At 37.6% G+C, this 17,663-nt stretch overlaps 1 pseudogene across 1 annotated transcript; it reads right to left on the minus strand.

Annotated features, from left to right (window-relative positions):
• Nucleotides 1–2,340: 2,340 nt before the first annotated feature.
• Nucleotides 2,341–3,425, minus strand: Olfr151 (olfactory receptor 151; annotated as a pseudogene). The gene has a single exon (NR_160653.1). The product of NR_160653.1 is annotated as an olfactory receptor 151, transcript variant 1, non-coding (transcript).
• Nucleotides 3,426–17,663: the final 14,238 nt, after the last annotated feature.

Below are 17,663 nucleotides of genomic sequence, written 5' to 3' on the forward strand. Positions count from 1 at the left end.
CAAAAAATAAAATAGAAGGTATATGTGAGGAATTGAGACTATTTAGAAGGTAATTAAGGGAAAAAGGGAATTTCACAGATGTTCAAGAGGGTGGACATTTTAGGAGTGATGGACAGTTGTACTCTTGAGTGGCTAAGAGGAAGGACTGGAAATGACCTTAAATTAGTTTTCTCCTACATTGTTGTCACTCACCTTCTAAGTGCTTAGTACAAAAGAACCTTTCACTGTTACATAGTCATTTAAAGACTGTATTTTACAGGTTTCAGGTAGAGCAAACTCTTCTTCCAAAAATTTTTGCCTTTTTAGCCTTTGTGCACACAAACACTATCAGTATTTAGTACACAGATGAACACATCATTGAACTGGCTTCATACCTTCAGTCATGAGAAAAGAAGGGGAAAAGAAGAAAAGGGCTAATAATACATTTCATAAGTTAGATATACTATTTTTGAAAACCACAAGATGTGTGACTACAGTTCAACAAAAATCTATAGTGCAAGCTTATAAATTTAGGAATGGCCTTGTATACTTTGAAGTTATTCACAAAGGATTCCTGTAAATATTTAGTGAAGAGCCTATACTCTCTATACCAAACACTAAAGAAGGACACGTTATTTTCCTAAATCAGTTTGAGATCATGAAGATACTAACATTAGTTTAAAAGGTTATTTATTTATTTATTTATTTATTTATTTATTTATTTATTTGAGACAGGGTTTCGTTGTATAACCTGGGCTGTTCTGGAACTCTCTCTGTAGACCAGGCTGGCTTTGAACTCAGAAATTTGCCTGCCTCTGCTTCCCAAATGCTGGGATTAAAGACATGCACCACCACTGCCCGGCAGTTTAAAAAGTTTTTAAGAGCAGTGATGTATGCCAGATTATGTACGCCTACTGTTGGAGATTTTTGTGTGCGTGTGTTAGAAACAACAGTTTTAGCACAAAGGCAGAGGAAAGATTTTTGGTGTTTAGTCTGCCACAGCTCCTCTCTATTATAGGCAGTTTCATAAAGATCTTCAAAATAAACTTCTCTTTAAAAACTACACTTTTGAGAAAATTCATCCAATTGGTAAAGCAATTTGCACAATGCCATCAAATTGATCAATTCCAAATAATGAAAAAAATACATTTGTGCTTGTAATAAACTGAAGTAAAGTCAAGGCTAAAGAGAAAAGACTTCTGGTCTTTCCATGGAAGGTATTCACAATGAGGATGCTGTTGTTGACGGTGAGAGTTTGTGGTTCTAAGTATAGTGGAGTCAACTCTATGAAAAGGTAAAGTTTAAGAGGGAAAATTCATGACTAACCAGGAAATAAAACTAAATGTCCTAGCTCTGGTGACAAAGACTTTTCTTGGGCTAAAATCCTTGGGCAGTCTAGTGAGGTGTTCCATGCTTCACAAGTCGCCTCTCCAGAGCTTTATTTGGGCGAGCAGCTTGAACTGAGAAGCACTATGTTTCTGTGGAAATAACCTGCTCTACAGATTTGGATCTGATTGTTCTGTCTTGTCTGGAACACAGAATTATCTTTCCCTGGTTTTGCCCACTTTGCAGATTACAATATTTAAAACCAATATAAGTAAATTGTGAAACTGATTACATCACGTCAAATTCAGTGCCTCACCCTCTTCAGGCATGTATTCTAACTCAGAATTACACTTTTGCCTTTTTGTTGTTGTTGTTGTTGTTGTTGCATCGAGAGGTCTCCCTCTGAGATAGTTTCCTACCTTTAGTTCTAATTAGAGCATATCAACAGTGGTAGCAATTTCTTCTTTTGTTGGGGAAAGGTCAGAAGAAAATGAGTAAAAAGCTATTTAAGTGAGACTGTCCTACTAACCCTTTAATACACATTCTATTTAGTGTCAACAAGCTGGAAACTGCATTTCTCAGAATCACTTGCAACTAGTACCCTAGAAGTAATTTAGATTCCACTAATTAAATGAATTTGTGTGAGATTTGCTAGTAGGTTACCCATGCTCCCATGCATGGCCAGACACTAATGTGAATATAAACAGTATTAATTGGATGCAGTTGGTTATTAAAAAAAAAAGAGGACATGAAAATGGGAGGTAGATATATAGGGGGTGATAATGAAAGAGAAGAAGAGGGTGGGGGTGAATATGATCAAATACATTATATAATAGATGAAATATTAATAGTAAAAATTATAAAATTGCTTACCATTGGCCTCATATAGAGGACAGAGACCCAATAATATAAAAATTATCTTAAAATCGAGTAATTATAAATAGAACCAATGGTAGAGAAGATGAGAATGAGGACAAGGAGATTGGCCTTGAGCCCAACAATGGAGAGCAATGATTCCTGTTTCCTGTTCAGAGTTGGGTGAGCTTGCAGAGGTTATCATACAGGTGTGCATAACCACTTACTTTTACATGAAGAAAGATCAGCATTTACATCAAAAGACTTTTCTCCTCAGTGTTTTGTCCAGTGCGGTCTTCACCTCCTTGTTTCTCAGGCTGTAGATCAGGGGGTTGAGCATGGGGATCACTGTGGTGTAGAACACAGAAGCTACATTCTCCCGGGCCAGGGAACTAGCTGTAGAAGGCTTTAAGTACATGAATGCTGTGGATCCATAGAACAAGCCACAGCTGCAAAGTGGGAGCTGCAGGTGCTGAAGGCTTTGGACCTGCCCTCGTTGGAGCTGATGCGAAGGATGCTGGACAGGATGAATGCATAGGAAATGAGTACGGTTAAGCTTGTGACGATAATGTCAAATCCAGCTAAAAAGAAGACAGCCATTTCTACATCATAGGTACTAGAGCAAGAGAGCTTCATGAGGGGGAGGATGTCACAGAAGTAGTGGCTGATGAGGTCCTCACAATAGTTTAATTTCAACATGAGGCCAGTCTCAATTGCTGAACCGATGAGTCCTACGGCATAGACAAAAGCCACCAGCAGAGAGCAGAGGGCAGGAGACATGATGATGTTATAAAGCAAGGGTTGACAGATGGCCACATAGCGGTCATAGGCCATCACAGTGAGCATGTAACACTCAGCAATGACGAAAACCAGGAAGAAGTATAGCTGAGACATGCACCCCACATAGGAGATGAGGTTTCTTTGGGCCACAAAGTTGATGAGCATTTTAGGGGTAATGACAGAGGAGTAGCAGAGATCCACGAGTGACAGGTTACTGAGGAAGAAGTACATGGGGGTGTGAAGCTGTGAGTTGAGTCCAATCAAGGTGATCATGCCCAGGTTTCCTACCATGGTGACTACGAGGATCCCCAGAAAGAGGAGGAAGAGGGGTAGCTGGAGCTCTGGCCTGTTAGTTAGCCCCCCGAGGATAAACTCTGTCACTGTAGATTGATTCTCTGCAGTCATTGTGTCTGGGTGGGAAGCCTGTGTGGTGGGAGAGAAGGAGTTTGTGAATGGCTGTTCTTGCCCTGCTTGGAGAGCTGGTTTTCTGCATTTGACACTTGCTGAGCTATTCTGGCTGTGGCACACATATCTTCTCTATACTGTTGCTTCTTGCTGACAGAAGGACCAGCCCTTAGGGTTTCAGAGGCCTTAAAGCTTAGTAAAGGGCCAAGTTCTGTATTTCTTACTGCTGTCCTGTCATATTTGATGAGTAGTTGCTTATTGTGGGATCAGCAAGCACTTTGTTGTTAATTTTAGCTATTATTTTTAGATCCTAAACCATTGCACCATTTATCACTATGTCAAATCATACATATTATATATACATATATAGTATATTTTCCTAAGAAGCATGTGTTGTTATTAGTAGATGTGATACATATTAAATTAAATTCTCATATCTGAGGTATTATTCTCTATTTCTTTCTATTTTTCTTTTTCTTTTTTTGAAAGTTAAGTCTTTCTATGTAGCATTGGTTTTCCTTGAACTTACCCCTTCTTCTTCTTCCTGCTGGCTGGGATTGCAGCCATGTGCTGCCCCTGTACAGTATGGGATACATTTCTTAAGGCATAGCAGGAATCTCACTATGGTAATTGTTTTTGATACAATTATTAATTATTGACACATCTTCAGTTCATTCTTTCAAAAGTCACTTATAGTACCAGTTTTGTGAAAAGAGATTTTGTGTATAGCGAGTGTGCTGTGCTGTGTTGTGTGTGTATATACAACTTGCAGAAATTGGCTTTCTCCTTGTTTCTTAAAGCTTCTAGGGATAAAACTCAAGTTTTAAGATTTGATGGAAAATGGCTTTATCTACTGAGTCAAGTGACTTCCTTTTTCTTAAGTATAAGAGAATCTTTAACATCTTTGGAATATTTTGAATATTAGAACATATGTGTTATATGTAGGGTTTACATATTGAATTAGTGATAGAACGTTTCTTAACTAAAGTTACATATTGACATATCACAGATCGGTATGATCTTGAATATTATTTTTATTTACTACAAAATGATCTTTTTTTAATTTTTGAGACAGAGTTTCTCTGTATAGCCCTGGCTGTCCTGGAACTCACCTTGTAGACCAGGCTGGCCTTGAACTCAGAAATCTGCCTGCCTCTGCCTCCCAAGTGCTGGGATTAAAGGCGTGTGCCACCAAGCCCGGCTACAAAATGATTTTTATCTAGATGATGAATAATTAAAAATATTACCTATCCCTCTTTATGGAATCTCTGCTTCTTAATATTATAAGAAACATATTCAGTAACCATTAGCAGAGATTAAAATACTTTGTAAATCAGGTCAGGGTAAATGTTATATACCCAGTGCAATGTAGATGAGAATACATTCTTGTAGAATGAGCTCAGACAGCTAGTCTCAATTTTTTTTTTTGCTTATATAATCTTCTTCTGCAGCTTTTTATTCTTGTCTTTTTCCCCACTACTGATTCTTTTTAAAGATGTATTTATTTATTTTATGCTTATGAATACACTGTTGCTGTTGCTGTCTTCAGATACACCAGAAGAGGGCATCAGATCTCATTACAGATGGTTTTTGGGATTTGAACTCATGACCTCTGGATGAGCAGTCAGTGCTCTTAACTGCTGAGCCACCTCTCCAGGTCTCCCACTACTGTTTTTTGAGACAAGATCTCACTCCAAAGCCCAGGTTAACCTTCAGCTTGTAATGATTCTCCTGCCTTAGCTGACCAAGTGCTGAAAATACAGGTAGCAGTGTTAGCTATCAGGTACAGCTTAAATTTTCTAATGATATAAAAGACCAACTAGGACCACACATACCTTCTGAGTTCCTATGTGTATTAGCTATTATTATCAAGCTTTCAGAAGCTCAGGATTTTTTCTGAAGAGAGTACATCACATAGAACAGAGCATTAAAAGTTAACTGTCAACATATGGTCATAAATAGTCTAAACTATAAAGAAGAGCTCACAAGAGAAGATATTTTCTCATCTAATTTTTAGACAAAATACCTGTGCTGAAGGAAATGAAACAGCGTCTCAAATGAAACTTCAGGCAATGTCTGTGGCTTCAATATTCAGTAAATTCTAGAAGTATGCAGATGTGTATACACCACAAAATTTACTTAAAGAGCCCAGTCTAGTCCAGAAAAGGAGATTGTCATTTGGAAAGGTGATATAATATGACTAAAAATTGGGGGTTCTGTTTATATATATGTGTGTGTGTGTGTGGATCATCTCCTGGGATATAGTCACTCTAGAGACCATTGTTGTCTCTAAAGTAACAATTAGTTCATGTTTTCTCTTGTTCTGTGAATCATGTTTTATTTCCCAAGTGTGTTAATTCTTCTTTTATCTGTAAAAGTCATCTTTCAGTTTCAGAAACTTAGAATATAATGGGGCAATGAACAATTTAGCATCAACAGAGCCGTTACCACCACCATTACCCCCCTACCACTACCATCACCACCACCACCACCAACCATCCATCACCACTACCCACCCATCCTTATCATCATTACCATTATGACCATGGCTATCACCTTTACTACTGATGTATTATCATTATTGTCATTTTCATCTCAATAGGCACCACAGTAACTACCAGCAACATCATTCTCAGTGCCATGATGGTTATTACATATTGTTAGCTAGTCACCATGATGCATCATGAGCTAGCCTTGACATGCTTGTTTTAAAGAGTTTTGTTGAAACAAAGTTTTGCCAAGTGAGGCAACTCAGGGACAGAAAGACAAATGACACACATTATTTCTCAAATTCAGGTCCTGGCTTCTTTGTTTTGCAAGTTTAACTTGAAGCACAAAGTGGAAGCCTGTTGCTAAAATTCCTTCCCGGGGAGAGAGTAATGTCTTTGAAAACAGCTGTACTCATCATGGCCAGAATATTGACACTAGTTTTAATTTTATTCAGAGCTCTCCAATTTTAATCACACTCATTTTGGTGCTTATTTTTGTGCTATCTATTCAACAGAATAGTTCCTGTATTTGCTATTACAGTTATAATAAAAAGATATGTTTTATAATTTAAAAACAATAGTTGGTTTCTTATATCCCCCCCTTTATAAATTCACTAGTGTGAACATATTTAATGTGCTTCAGCCCAATACAATTACTATGCTTTTATCAGAATTTAATTTTATGTTTTACATTTTATTTTCATTATTTTAAATTGTACATGTGTCTGTGTTGGTATGTTCACATGAACACAAATACCTTTGGAGGGGACAGCAATAAATTCCCCCTTGGACCTTGAGTTATAAGTTGAGCTATGTGCTGAGAACCACACTCAGGTGCTCAGCAACAGCAGTGCGCACACTTAACCAGTAAGCTACTGCCCCAGGTATTGACAGTCTCTGGACTTCTCAATTTGTCTCTGAACTTAATATACTAGTCTCTAATATCTTCCTTACCATCTGGTATGACAAGATGTTGTGACTTTACCACATTCTTTTCATTCTTCAGAGCTGAGTCATTCATTTCACCAAGAATCTTGGTTCTTTCAGTAGGGAAATGACACCCCAGGAATGTGAATCTGATGCCAGAGAAGCTCATTGCTTCTGGAAGATCATTGTTTCCAGATCTTTTCTGACAGGAAATCAGTACTACAAATTACTACCAATGTATCATCATTATCATTATTTTCATTCCTATAGGTACCCAGTGACTACCTGCAACATCATTTTCAGTGCCATTACACATGAGTGTTATTACACATTGTCAGTTAATCTTGTTTCTCTGTGTCTGTTTTCTACACTTTCCCCCTTATAGCCTTCTTAAAAGAGAAGTCTGGCAAGTTTAATAGAATATTTTTATTGTTCTTTCTGGGACAGTTTTCTTTTCTTTTTTTTTTTAAATTTTATTAGATATTTTCTTTATTTACATTTCAAATGCTATCCTGAAAGTTCCCTATACACCCCCCCCCCCCCCGCCCTGCTCCCCTACCCACCCACTCCCACTTCTTGGCCCTGGAGTTGCCCTGTACTGGGGCATATAAAGTTTGCAAGATCAAGGGGCCTCTCTTCCCAATGATGGCTGACTAGGCCATCCTCTGCTACATATGCAGCTAGAGTCACGAGCTCTGGGGGTACTGGTTAGTTTATATTGTTGTTCAACCTATAGGGTTGCAGACCCCTTCAGTTCCTTGGGTTCTTTCTCTAGCTCCTTCATTGGGGGCCCTGTGTTCCATCCAATAGATGACTGTGAGCATCCACTTCTGTATTTGCCAGGCACTGGCGTAGCCTCACAAGAGACAGCTATATCAGGGTCCTTTCAGCAAAATCTTGGTGGCATGTGCAATAGTGTCTGCATTTGGTGGCTGATTATGGGATGGACCCCTGGGTGGAGTAGTCTCTGGATGATCTATCCTTTTGTCTTAGCTCCAAACTTTGTCTCTGTAACTCCTTCCATGGGTATTTTGTTCCCTATTCTAAGGAGGAATGAAGTATCTGCATGTTGATCTTCCTTCTTCTTGATTTTCTTGTGTTTTGCAAATTGTATCTTGGGTATTCTAAGTTTCTGGGCTAACATTCACTTATCAATGAGTGCATATCAAGTGACTTCTTTTGTGACTGGGTTACCTCATTCAGGATGATATCCTCCAGATACATCCATTTGCCCAAGAATTTCATAAATTAATTGTTTTTTTTTAAATATTTTTTTTATTACGTATTTTCCTCAGTTACATTTCCAATGCTATCCCAAAAGTCCCCCATACCCTCGCCCCCCACTTCCCTACCTACCCATTCCCATTTTTTGGCCCTGGCGTTCCCCTGTACTGGGGCATATAAAGTTTGCGTGTCCAATGGGCCTCTCTTTCCAGTGATGGTCGACTAGGCCATCTTTTGATACATATGCAATAGCTGAGCAGTACTCCATTGTGTAAATGTGCCACATTTTCTGTATCCGTTCCTCTGTTGAGGGACATCTGGGTTCTTTCCAGCTTTTGGCTATTATAAATAAGGCTGTTATGAACATAGTGGAGCATGTGTCCTTATTATCAATTGGAACATCTTCTAGGTATATGCCCAGGAGACATATTGCTGAATCTTCCGGTAGTACTATGTCCAACTTTTTGAGGAACCGCCAGACTGACTTCCAGAGTAGCTGTACAAGCTTGCAATCCCACCAGCAATGGAGGAGTGTTCCTCTTTCTCCACATCCTCACCAGCATCTGCTGTTACATGAATTTATGATCTTAGCCATTCTGACTGGTATGAAGTGGAATTTCAGGGTTGTTTTGATTTGCATTTCCCTGATGATTAAGGATGTTGAACATTTTTTCAGGTGCTTCTCAGCCCTTTGGTATTCCTCAGTTGAGAATTCTTTATTTAGCTCTGTACCCCATTTTTTAATGGGGTTATTTGAATTTCTGGAGTCCAGCTTCTTGAGCTCTTTGTATATATTGGATATTAGTTCCCTATCAGATTTAGGATTGGTAAAAATCCTTTCCCAATCTGTTGGTGGCCTTTTTGTCTTATTGACAGTGTCTTTTGCCTTACAGAAACTTTGCAATTTTATGACTGGGACAGTTTTCTTAAGCGTGATGTTTCTTCTCAAAGTGTAAACTTGTGTCCCTTAAATAGACTAAAGACAAAGCCAGAGGCACCAAAACCATTGGTGTCATATTAAGGAAAGAAAACAAAATACTTCCCTTTGGATTAATTTCACCCACAATGAGCCCAGGTCTGAGCTCCCCACTGCTCTCTGTGTGTGGTCTGTCTATAATCTGGTTTTGGGCTTGACTGTTGTGAATCTCTCTAATACATTCCTATTGCCCATCTCTGTGTCTTGTCTATCCCTACATGATGTCTAACTGGCCCTAACATAGGTCCTTCTGTCTTTGTAGAACAATACAGAAAATACTACATGGGGAAGGAATGAAGGGTACTTTACAGAAATCTGAAACAAAGGTTTACAAGAGATTAAGTTATTTACTGCAACTGACCCAAAAGCTCATAGTACTGAAAACATATCCTTATCAGGTAATAGCCATATCTGAAATTACATACACTCAGAATAGGGAACGAATCTCTTAGAAATCCATAACTAAAAAATCCAGGAGGATATAAAACATAACTAAAAATCCATGAGGGGAATGTTTGCTAGCTACGGGAAGGTCCAACCTTTGAGCTAGCCAAGGCATATCAAAACTACATTACTGAAGTGGGTTTGGCCTAATGCTGCTTGTGTTGTAATGTCAATTTTGGTCCCCAAAACTGCTTACAGAGTGCCTGCACTTAAGATACTTAGTAACTGTCTTAGTCAGGGTTTCTATTCCTGCACAAACATCATGACCAAGAAGCAAGTTGGGGAGGAAAGGGTTTATTTGGCTTACACTTCTATACTGCTGTTCATCACCAAAGGAAGTCAGGACTGGAACTCAAGCAGGTCAGGAAGGAATAGCTGATGCAGAGGCCATGGAGGGATGTTCTTTACTGGCTTGCCTCACCTGGCTTGCTCAGCCTGCTCTCTTATAGAACCAAGACTACCAGCCCAGAGATAGTCCCACCCACAAGGGGCCTTTCCCCCTTGATCACTAATTGAGAAAATGCCTTACAGTTGGATCTCATGGAGGCATTTCCTCAACTGAAGCTCCTTTCTTTGTGATAACTCCAGCTGTGTCAAGTTGACACAAAACTAGCCAGTACAGTAACCCTTCCCCCAGTTGGCTTCTATTGGTAAATAAAGATGACAGAAGCCAATGGTTGGGTAGGACAGGCAGAGGCAGGACTTTTAGGATTCCTTGGCTTGGGAGAGAGGAGGGAGGAAGAGGAGAATCACCATGAAAGGGGTGTAGGACAGACCAGCCATATAAGAAATTTGGATAAGTGGTCCTAGTGACCACTTCCTCTATTGGGTCTGCAGTACAGAGATGAAATATAGATTTTAAGGATGTTAACTCAGGAATACAGGAGGGGAGTGTTTGCTAGCCACGGGAAGGTCCAACCTTTGAGCTAGCCAAGGTATATCAAAATTAATCAGCTCAGGCATGTGTGTGTGTGTGTGTGTGTGTGTGTGTGTGTGTGTGTGTGTGTGTCTTTCATTTGTGAACCAGATAGCTCTTAGATGGATAACCCGTTGGGAGCACAGAGCAGGTTAACTAAATCACCTCTACACGCTACCAAAACCAAGCCATTTTTTATAATTGTTATTCTGTAGAAGAAAATATCAAATGGAGAGAGTTTACAATTCCATTAGACTCTAATAATTACAGGAAATAAAATCAGAACCAAGTCCACAGAGTGTGTTCTTGCCATGATTTTATATTGACTCACGGTTTTAGCTAGTTACCAGAATAAAGTTCTGGTAGAAAAGACAGGGAGCACTTATCCAGAAAAGTAAACTAGGTTTTTTTTGTAAACTAGGTTTAGTACCTTCAATTCTTGTTTTGTGGTTAACAACTACTCTTTCTTTATTTCTCTTTCTTTGTTCCTTTGTTCTTCCTTTCTTTCTTCTTAGTTTTTTATTTCAACTCATTGCACACTCTTGATGTATACATACATCAAGAATTTATGATTTTGGGAAAATAGAATCTATAATACAGAAATGGCAGGTTTCGGTTTATGAAATAGCACACATCTCTGGAATGTAACAATTTAAGAGAAGAATTTGATTGTCAAAATCTTTGTGGAACTACTTATAGTCAAGACTGGTGGTGAGCCAGCTGTGTCTACAATTTTTTTCCATTATTTTTTTTGTTATACATTTCTGTTAAATTTCTTTAAGAAATACATTTTACCTTGTAAATCTTCTACAAGATATCACGTGATCTGGCATTGTTGTTGAAAAAAAAATCTCAAGAATTCTCTGTAGGAGTTATGTTGTGGATGTGTCTGTTGACGTTGGGCTTCCCGAAGTTGTGATCCATTGATCTCTGTATTGTTTCCAGTTGTGATTTTCTGTAGTGGCTTCCATTTGTTGTAAAGAGAAGCTTCTTTGATGAGAGGTAAGTGCTATACTTATCTGTGGGTATAAGGATGAGCTTTGGAATGTATTAGTAATTTATGTATTAGGAATTATGCTCAGCTAGTAAAATGGTGGTAATACATTCATTGTAAGACCCATGACCTTATTAGTCCCAAGTAAGTAATAATAATTAAAGTATGCCACTAATTTGAGAGGAAGTATGGGAATGACATAGGAAGGGTTAGAGAAAAGGAGAATGGGAGGGGTTGGATGGAGAAAAGGGAAGGGGGAAGTAATATTATATTTTAATTAAAATATACTAACATAAGAAAGCAAAAGAGGCCATAAATTTGAGAAGGAGTAGGTAGGAGGGATGGGTTTAAAGGAGGACAGGGAGGGGGAAAATCATGTAAATACAGTACATATATTTGAAATTTAAGTATTCTAAAAAATTTTAATACCTAAGGCTTATTTAGGAAAACCTAGTTTTGTTTCTTTAGTGTATTGGTCTAGGGAAATGCTATGGCTATTCATCAGTGATCTACAGGAACCATTGATGATTCGCTTCACAGAGTACATGAACATCTGTTGTGTGTCTATTTTCTCTGAATTGAAACATTCTCTATTTATGGGAGCATCATTAAGAATGAGGAAGAAGAAACAAACAAACAAACACCCCCAAACCAAAACAAAAAAACAACCAACCAACCAACCAACCAACCAACCAACCAACCAACTAACCATCAACAACAACAACAACCAAACCCCAAAACTCATTAGGCTCAGGAAACTCTTAAAACTTAATATCTGTGATGATCCTTTTAACGTTCTACAAGTCATCAAAATTGCTAAAGAAACAAAACTTTCTCATCTGAAAACACTGAGCTAAGGGATACAGCTTTTGTGCACCATCATCCATGCTTAGAGTAGAGTCTTTGGTGGTATAGCCATGTTAGAATCTATCTATCTATCTATCTATCTATCTATCTATCTATCTATCTATCTATCTATCTATCTATCTCTATCTCATCTCTCCCTTCTGTCATCTATTTATCATTTATATATCTGTCTATCTGTCTGTCTATCTATCTATCTATCTATCTATCTATCTATCTATCTATCTATCTATCTATCTATCTATCTATCTCTATCTCTGTCATCTGTCATGTATTTATCATTTATATATCTGTCTGTCTATCTATTATCTATCTATCTATCTATCTATCTATCTATCTATCTATCTATCTATCTATCATCAGTCATGTATGTATATATTATCTATTAACCATCTGTCTGTCTGTCTATCTGTATCTGTCTATCTGTCTTTCTCTGTCTATCATCTGTCAATCTAAGACAGTGTCTCATGTATCTCAGGTTACCACAAAACTTTCTATGCTACCAAGGATGACTTTGAATTTATGTTTTTTCTGCCTTTACCCCCTTAGTGCTGGGATCACAGACATGTACCACCATGCACAGTTTATTTGGTGTTAGGAATAGAACCTAGGGCTCTGTTTGATAGACAAGCAGTTTACCATTTTTTTTTTTAAAGAATGAGTAAACAGTAAGGGAATGATGTAATTTAAGGTCATATCTAGTTCTTTTTCTTGGCAGCTCAAGGATATAGTTATTCTTTTACTTTTGAAATGTTCTCCACCCCTGGCACCCACAAAATTTCTTTTATTCTACAATGATTTGTTAAATTGAGTATTTGTTGAGGTTATGAGTAGCACTCAAAAATATCTTTAAGGTTCCTATAATTATTCCTGTCCTTTGCATGGACATATTAGGTCATTGTAAAGATGCTACTCAATCTCATATTCTGTTTTACTTCTGAAACATGTTGTACATGTCTTCAAGTGCTTCTATTGATCAATTTCCCTTCCTCTGTGTGGTCATATTTCAGGATTCCTCAACTCCTGAATTCCAATTATCGCCTCTTTAAAGACATAGGTTTAGAGCATATTACTGCTATATTTTTAAGATTAGCTCTGTATTGATAATTCTTAAGTATGCATCTCTTTCTTTCCTACCCTAAAGTGTCTTTGCATTGCCATATTCTTTCTGACATTTGCCTTTTAGATGTTATGGTCTTGCGTGCGTCCTGACTCGCCAGCAAGAACTACGCTGCAACAGGATCCTTCTGTACACATTTATTGGGAGAGCTTGATTGCAGAGGTGAAGAGACCCCAAGCCCAGAACTGGTGCTGCTTATATAGGCCTAGGAGAGGCGTGTCTCACACCTGGATTGGTTATGCATGGGTTATGCTTACCACCTCATTTGCATGTCTCACATCTGATTGGTTAACATGTCTCTCATCTGATTGGTTAACATGTCTCTCATCTGATTGGTTAAATTGTCTCTCATCTGATTGGTTAACTTGTTCTCTCATCTGATTGGTTAATTTTGGTTAATTCTCAAAACCTCATCTTGGCAGAAAAAACTTTACTGCCTATGTATGTGTGGTGGCCAGTGGTGGCCAGCGCCACCCTGCAACAGCACATGTGGCTTCCCACATTATGGTAACATTTTATAGTCTTAAAATCAAAAATTTATTTAATTGCCTTCTTCAGTCTTATTTCTCATATATGTTATATTTATGTTTTTCTGTGTCTCAGATCTTAGTCAAATTTGATTTGTGCTTTTCCCATCAATCTCTTTTTTACCACTGGGACATCAATATATATCAACTGCTTCATTACTCTGTCTCCTGCACCATTAACCTCTTTCTGTATTTATTGCTGTGGGGAGAATTCTGACTGTTCTCCCTGTCTGCCCTTTTCTCTCTTTCAGCCTGTTCTGACACTACCATCTATATAAAACATCATTGCTATTAAGAAAGACAGTTCTGATTGCTAGTATTATTTAATCAATTATTTTTACCTTCTAAGTTCTATAATCAGCATCATTTATTCACCCTTTGAGATATGATTATTATTAGTTTTAAGATTAGAGACTGAAGTTCAGAGAGAGGTTGAACAGCTACTAAGGTCACATATTTAGCAATAGGCAAAGCCACAGTTTGTCCTGAAGTTAGTTCACATTTTGAATGCTTAGGAACATTATAATTTACAATTTACCATTACTACCAGTAATTTTGTTAGAATTACAGCCATAAATTTGACTGTTCCAGGCCAGTTGACAAGTGGTCATCTTATTGGTGCTATGCTGTATTCCTCTCCAGTGGTTATACTCACTTCGATATATAGGAAAGGTTGAGGGATTATCTCCTTTTAAAAATATTTTTCAAAAGCTAACATACCAATGGTAGGCTTCATTATGACATTTTCAAATTTGTTTTGGTTAATTTCCCTTTTCCCATTCCCCATCCTCCACCCCTCTATTTTTCCCTTTCCTTCGCTACCCCAAGAAACTTCTTGTTCATGTTGTCTCATGAATTCTATTAACCTCCACTACACCAACATCTCCTTTTCTCTTATCATGACCTCCTTTCTAGCTTCATGACCTATATCTACACTCATATTTACACACACACACACACACACACACACACACACACACACACACACACAGACACACACACACACACAGACACACACACACACAGACACACACACACCTTAACAGAACATTAAAGCTAGGATCTGCATATGAAAGATAATATGCAGATAATCTTCATCTTTCTAAATCTAGGTTACCTTTCATAGTATGATAATATCCAAATTTATCTATTTTTCTGCAAATTTTGCTAAATAAAATTACATTGGGTATTTATATCACACTTTCATTACTTATTGATGAATATTTATAGGACTTTAGTATTTTCTTGCTATTTTAAATAGGGAATCAATAGACATGGATATGTAAGTAATTTTGCAGTAGACTGTAGAGTCCTTTGGTCATATGTCTTATTTGGTATTCTACTGCTATGAAAAGATACCATGACCATGACAGCTCTTATAAAAGAAAGCATTTAATTGGGACTTGCCTATAGTTTCAGAAGTTTAGTCCATTGTCCTCATGGCAGGGAGCATGATAGGTTGTAGGCAAACATGGTAGCTGAGAGTTTTACAGCCAGATCTGACCAACAATTCAAATTTATGAGACTGTAGGGGCTGTTCTTATTTGGTAGTTCTGCTTTTTTAATGGTAGTTCTGGGTTTTGAGGTCTCCACACCAATTTCCATAGAGGGTAAAACAGTTTACATTCCACCAGCAGTGAACAAGGATACTTCTTTTCTTTCATCCTCCCCACTGTTTACAATAGCCATTCTGACTAGGTCAAGATGGAATCTTACAGTAGTTTTCTTTGAACTTCCATGATGGATAAGGATATTGAAAGCCTTTACAATACTTAATGACTGTGCCAGCAGGATGATTCAGCAGGCAAAGATGATTTCTATCAAGTTGGAACAAAGATCCATTCCTGTGGCCCACATAGTAGATGGTGAGTCCAAGTCCTGAAAGTTGTCCTCTTTTCTCTACACAGTGGCTTTGCTATGCATGCATGTGCATGTGCACATAATGAAGAAATGTGATAAAATATATTTCTTGGTCATTTGTATTTCTTCTTTTGAGAAGTTTTGTTTTTTTGTGTGTTTAATTTTTAGTTATTTGTATATTCTATGTATTAATACTCAGCTGTCTAAGAATCCTTGAACTCTGGCCTTTATTTCACTAATAGGCACTCTGTCATTTGCTTGGGATACATACATATCCAAAAACATATGTATGTGTTTTGCAAGTTTCCACTAAGAAAATAGTTGAGGTGGCTATAGTAGTTGCATATTTTTTATGCATTTTGTCAATGATTTTATTCTTATATTATCTGCTGTTCAAAGTTTGCAAATACTTGCTTTGTGTTTTCTTGTTTTTATATTGCTTGTGCACAAAGAAAGCACTATACCAGCTATGCTATTGCATGTAATCTAATGTCTGATTTTGAAAGCAGGCTGTGCATTTGCAACCTGGGTTCTATGTATTCGGAGATGATAGTAGCTGATGATTGTGTCAATTCCTAAGCTTCTGGTTCCGAAAATATTTAGAAGTACCTGAAAGATAGTGTGGCCAAGCCCATACCCAGAGTTTTTGATCAATGTCTCAGATTTTCTTTGTGAGACTCACTCTAGATATTTGTAGTGAGCAGCCAGGTTTGAAGAACAGAGGGAAACACAACCTCTCCAGATCCTTCAGATCTTAGCTCCTGTGAGGACATGGCTTTGATGTTTGAGAAGACAGCATAGAGAAAGGATGGTGAAGGCAGATGTTGGGGTTTGGGAGTAAGAGACAAAAAAGAGAAAAGCAATTGGGAGGAGTACTCAAAGAGTGTGGTGGAAGGCAGAGAAAGTTGACAGTCATGGAATTTTGACTAGTTATTAACTTAGACAAAGACTACTTGGGCTTAGATATAGAAAAGGCCTGCTATTCTGAGGTTTTCTTTTTTTAATCATTAAACTTACTTAGAGGGGAGGGGAATAAGAATTCTTGTTGATTTCTGATTAATTGCATTCCAAGAATTAATATTGATCCATGGAATGAGTTAAAATTTGAATAAATCTTTCATTCTGCTAAAGTATAAGAGCTTTGCAAAATTTTCTCAAGGGAACTCACTTCTATTAAAATTATTGGGCATTATTTGTCATTTTTAAGATGTTGCCTTATGGGTTTCAGTGGGACCTATAAGAAAGTTGATCTAATAGTTAGGATAAGGACCTTGAATTGGGCAGATTCAGATAAGACTGGGTTTTGAAACATACTGTATCTCTGCAGAGATCCAGACTTTAACATCCTAAGCAAGAGCTGTAATAAGGAATAAATATATTTTCCTAAAAACTTTATTTCTTTTATTATCTTGAGATTATAATATAATTACATCATTTCCTCCTTCCCCATCCTCTCTCTAAAATCTCCCATATACCTCTCCTTGCTCAAATTTTGTGGCCTCTTTTTCATTAATTGATATATATATTCCTAAATACATCAGTATAAAAATAGACATGTTTCTGAATGCTTTAGACCTTGGCAGCTGGGACTCAGTTTAATGATACAGTATTAAGTACATTATAGGCTATAGCTGAAAGAAATGCTCCTTCTGAAAGGTGAATTATGATGTATACAGAAAACAAATATTTTGCTTCCTTTGGGAAGGTAACTCTGAGGAAATGATCCTGAGGGAGCCCCTGTCTTCATAATCAGGCCACTGAGATTGTTAACCAGACTGAGTCTGTTTATTCTCCTATTACCATAGGTCATGATAGGTGCTGCCTCTTTCCTGGAAGCTGGAGGAACCATTGTATAAACTAAAAGTTGTAAGTCAAGGTTGTCAGTACAGAGAGAAATATAAGGGAAACCTGAGATTCTGAACTTTGGCTTGGGAAAGGAGAAGGTCCAAGCTCCAAGCTGTTGTCTTCTATTCACCA

This window comes from Mus musculus, chromosome 9, assembly GCF_000001635.26.
Source record: "Mus musculus strain C57BL/6J chromosome 9, GRCm38.p6 C57BL/6J".
Classification (NCBI taxonomy): Eukaryota; Metazoa; Chordata; class Mammalia; order Rodentia; family Muridae; genus Mus; species Mus musculus.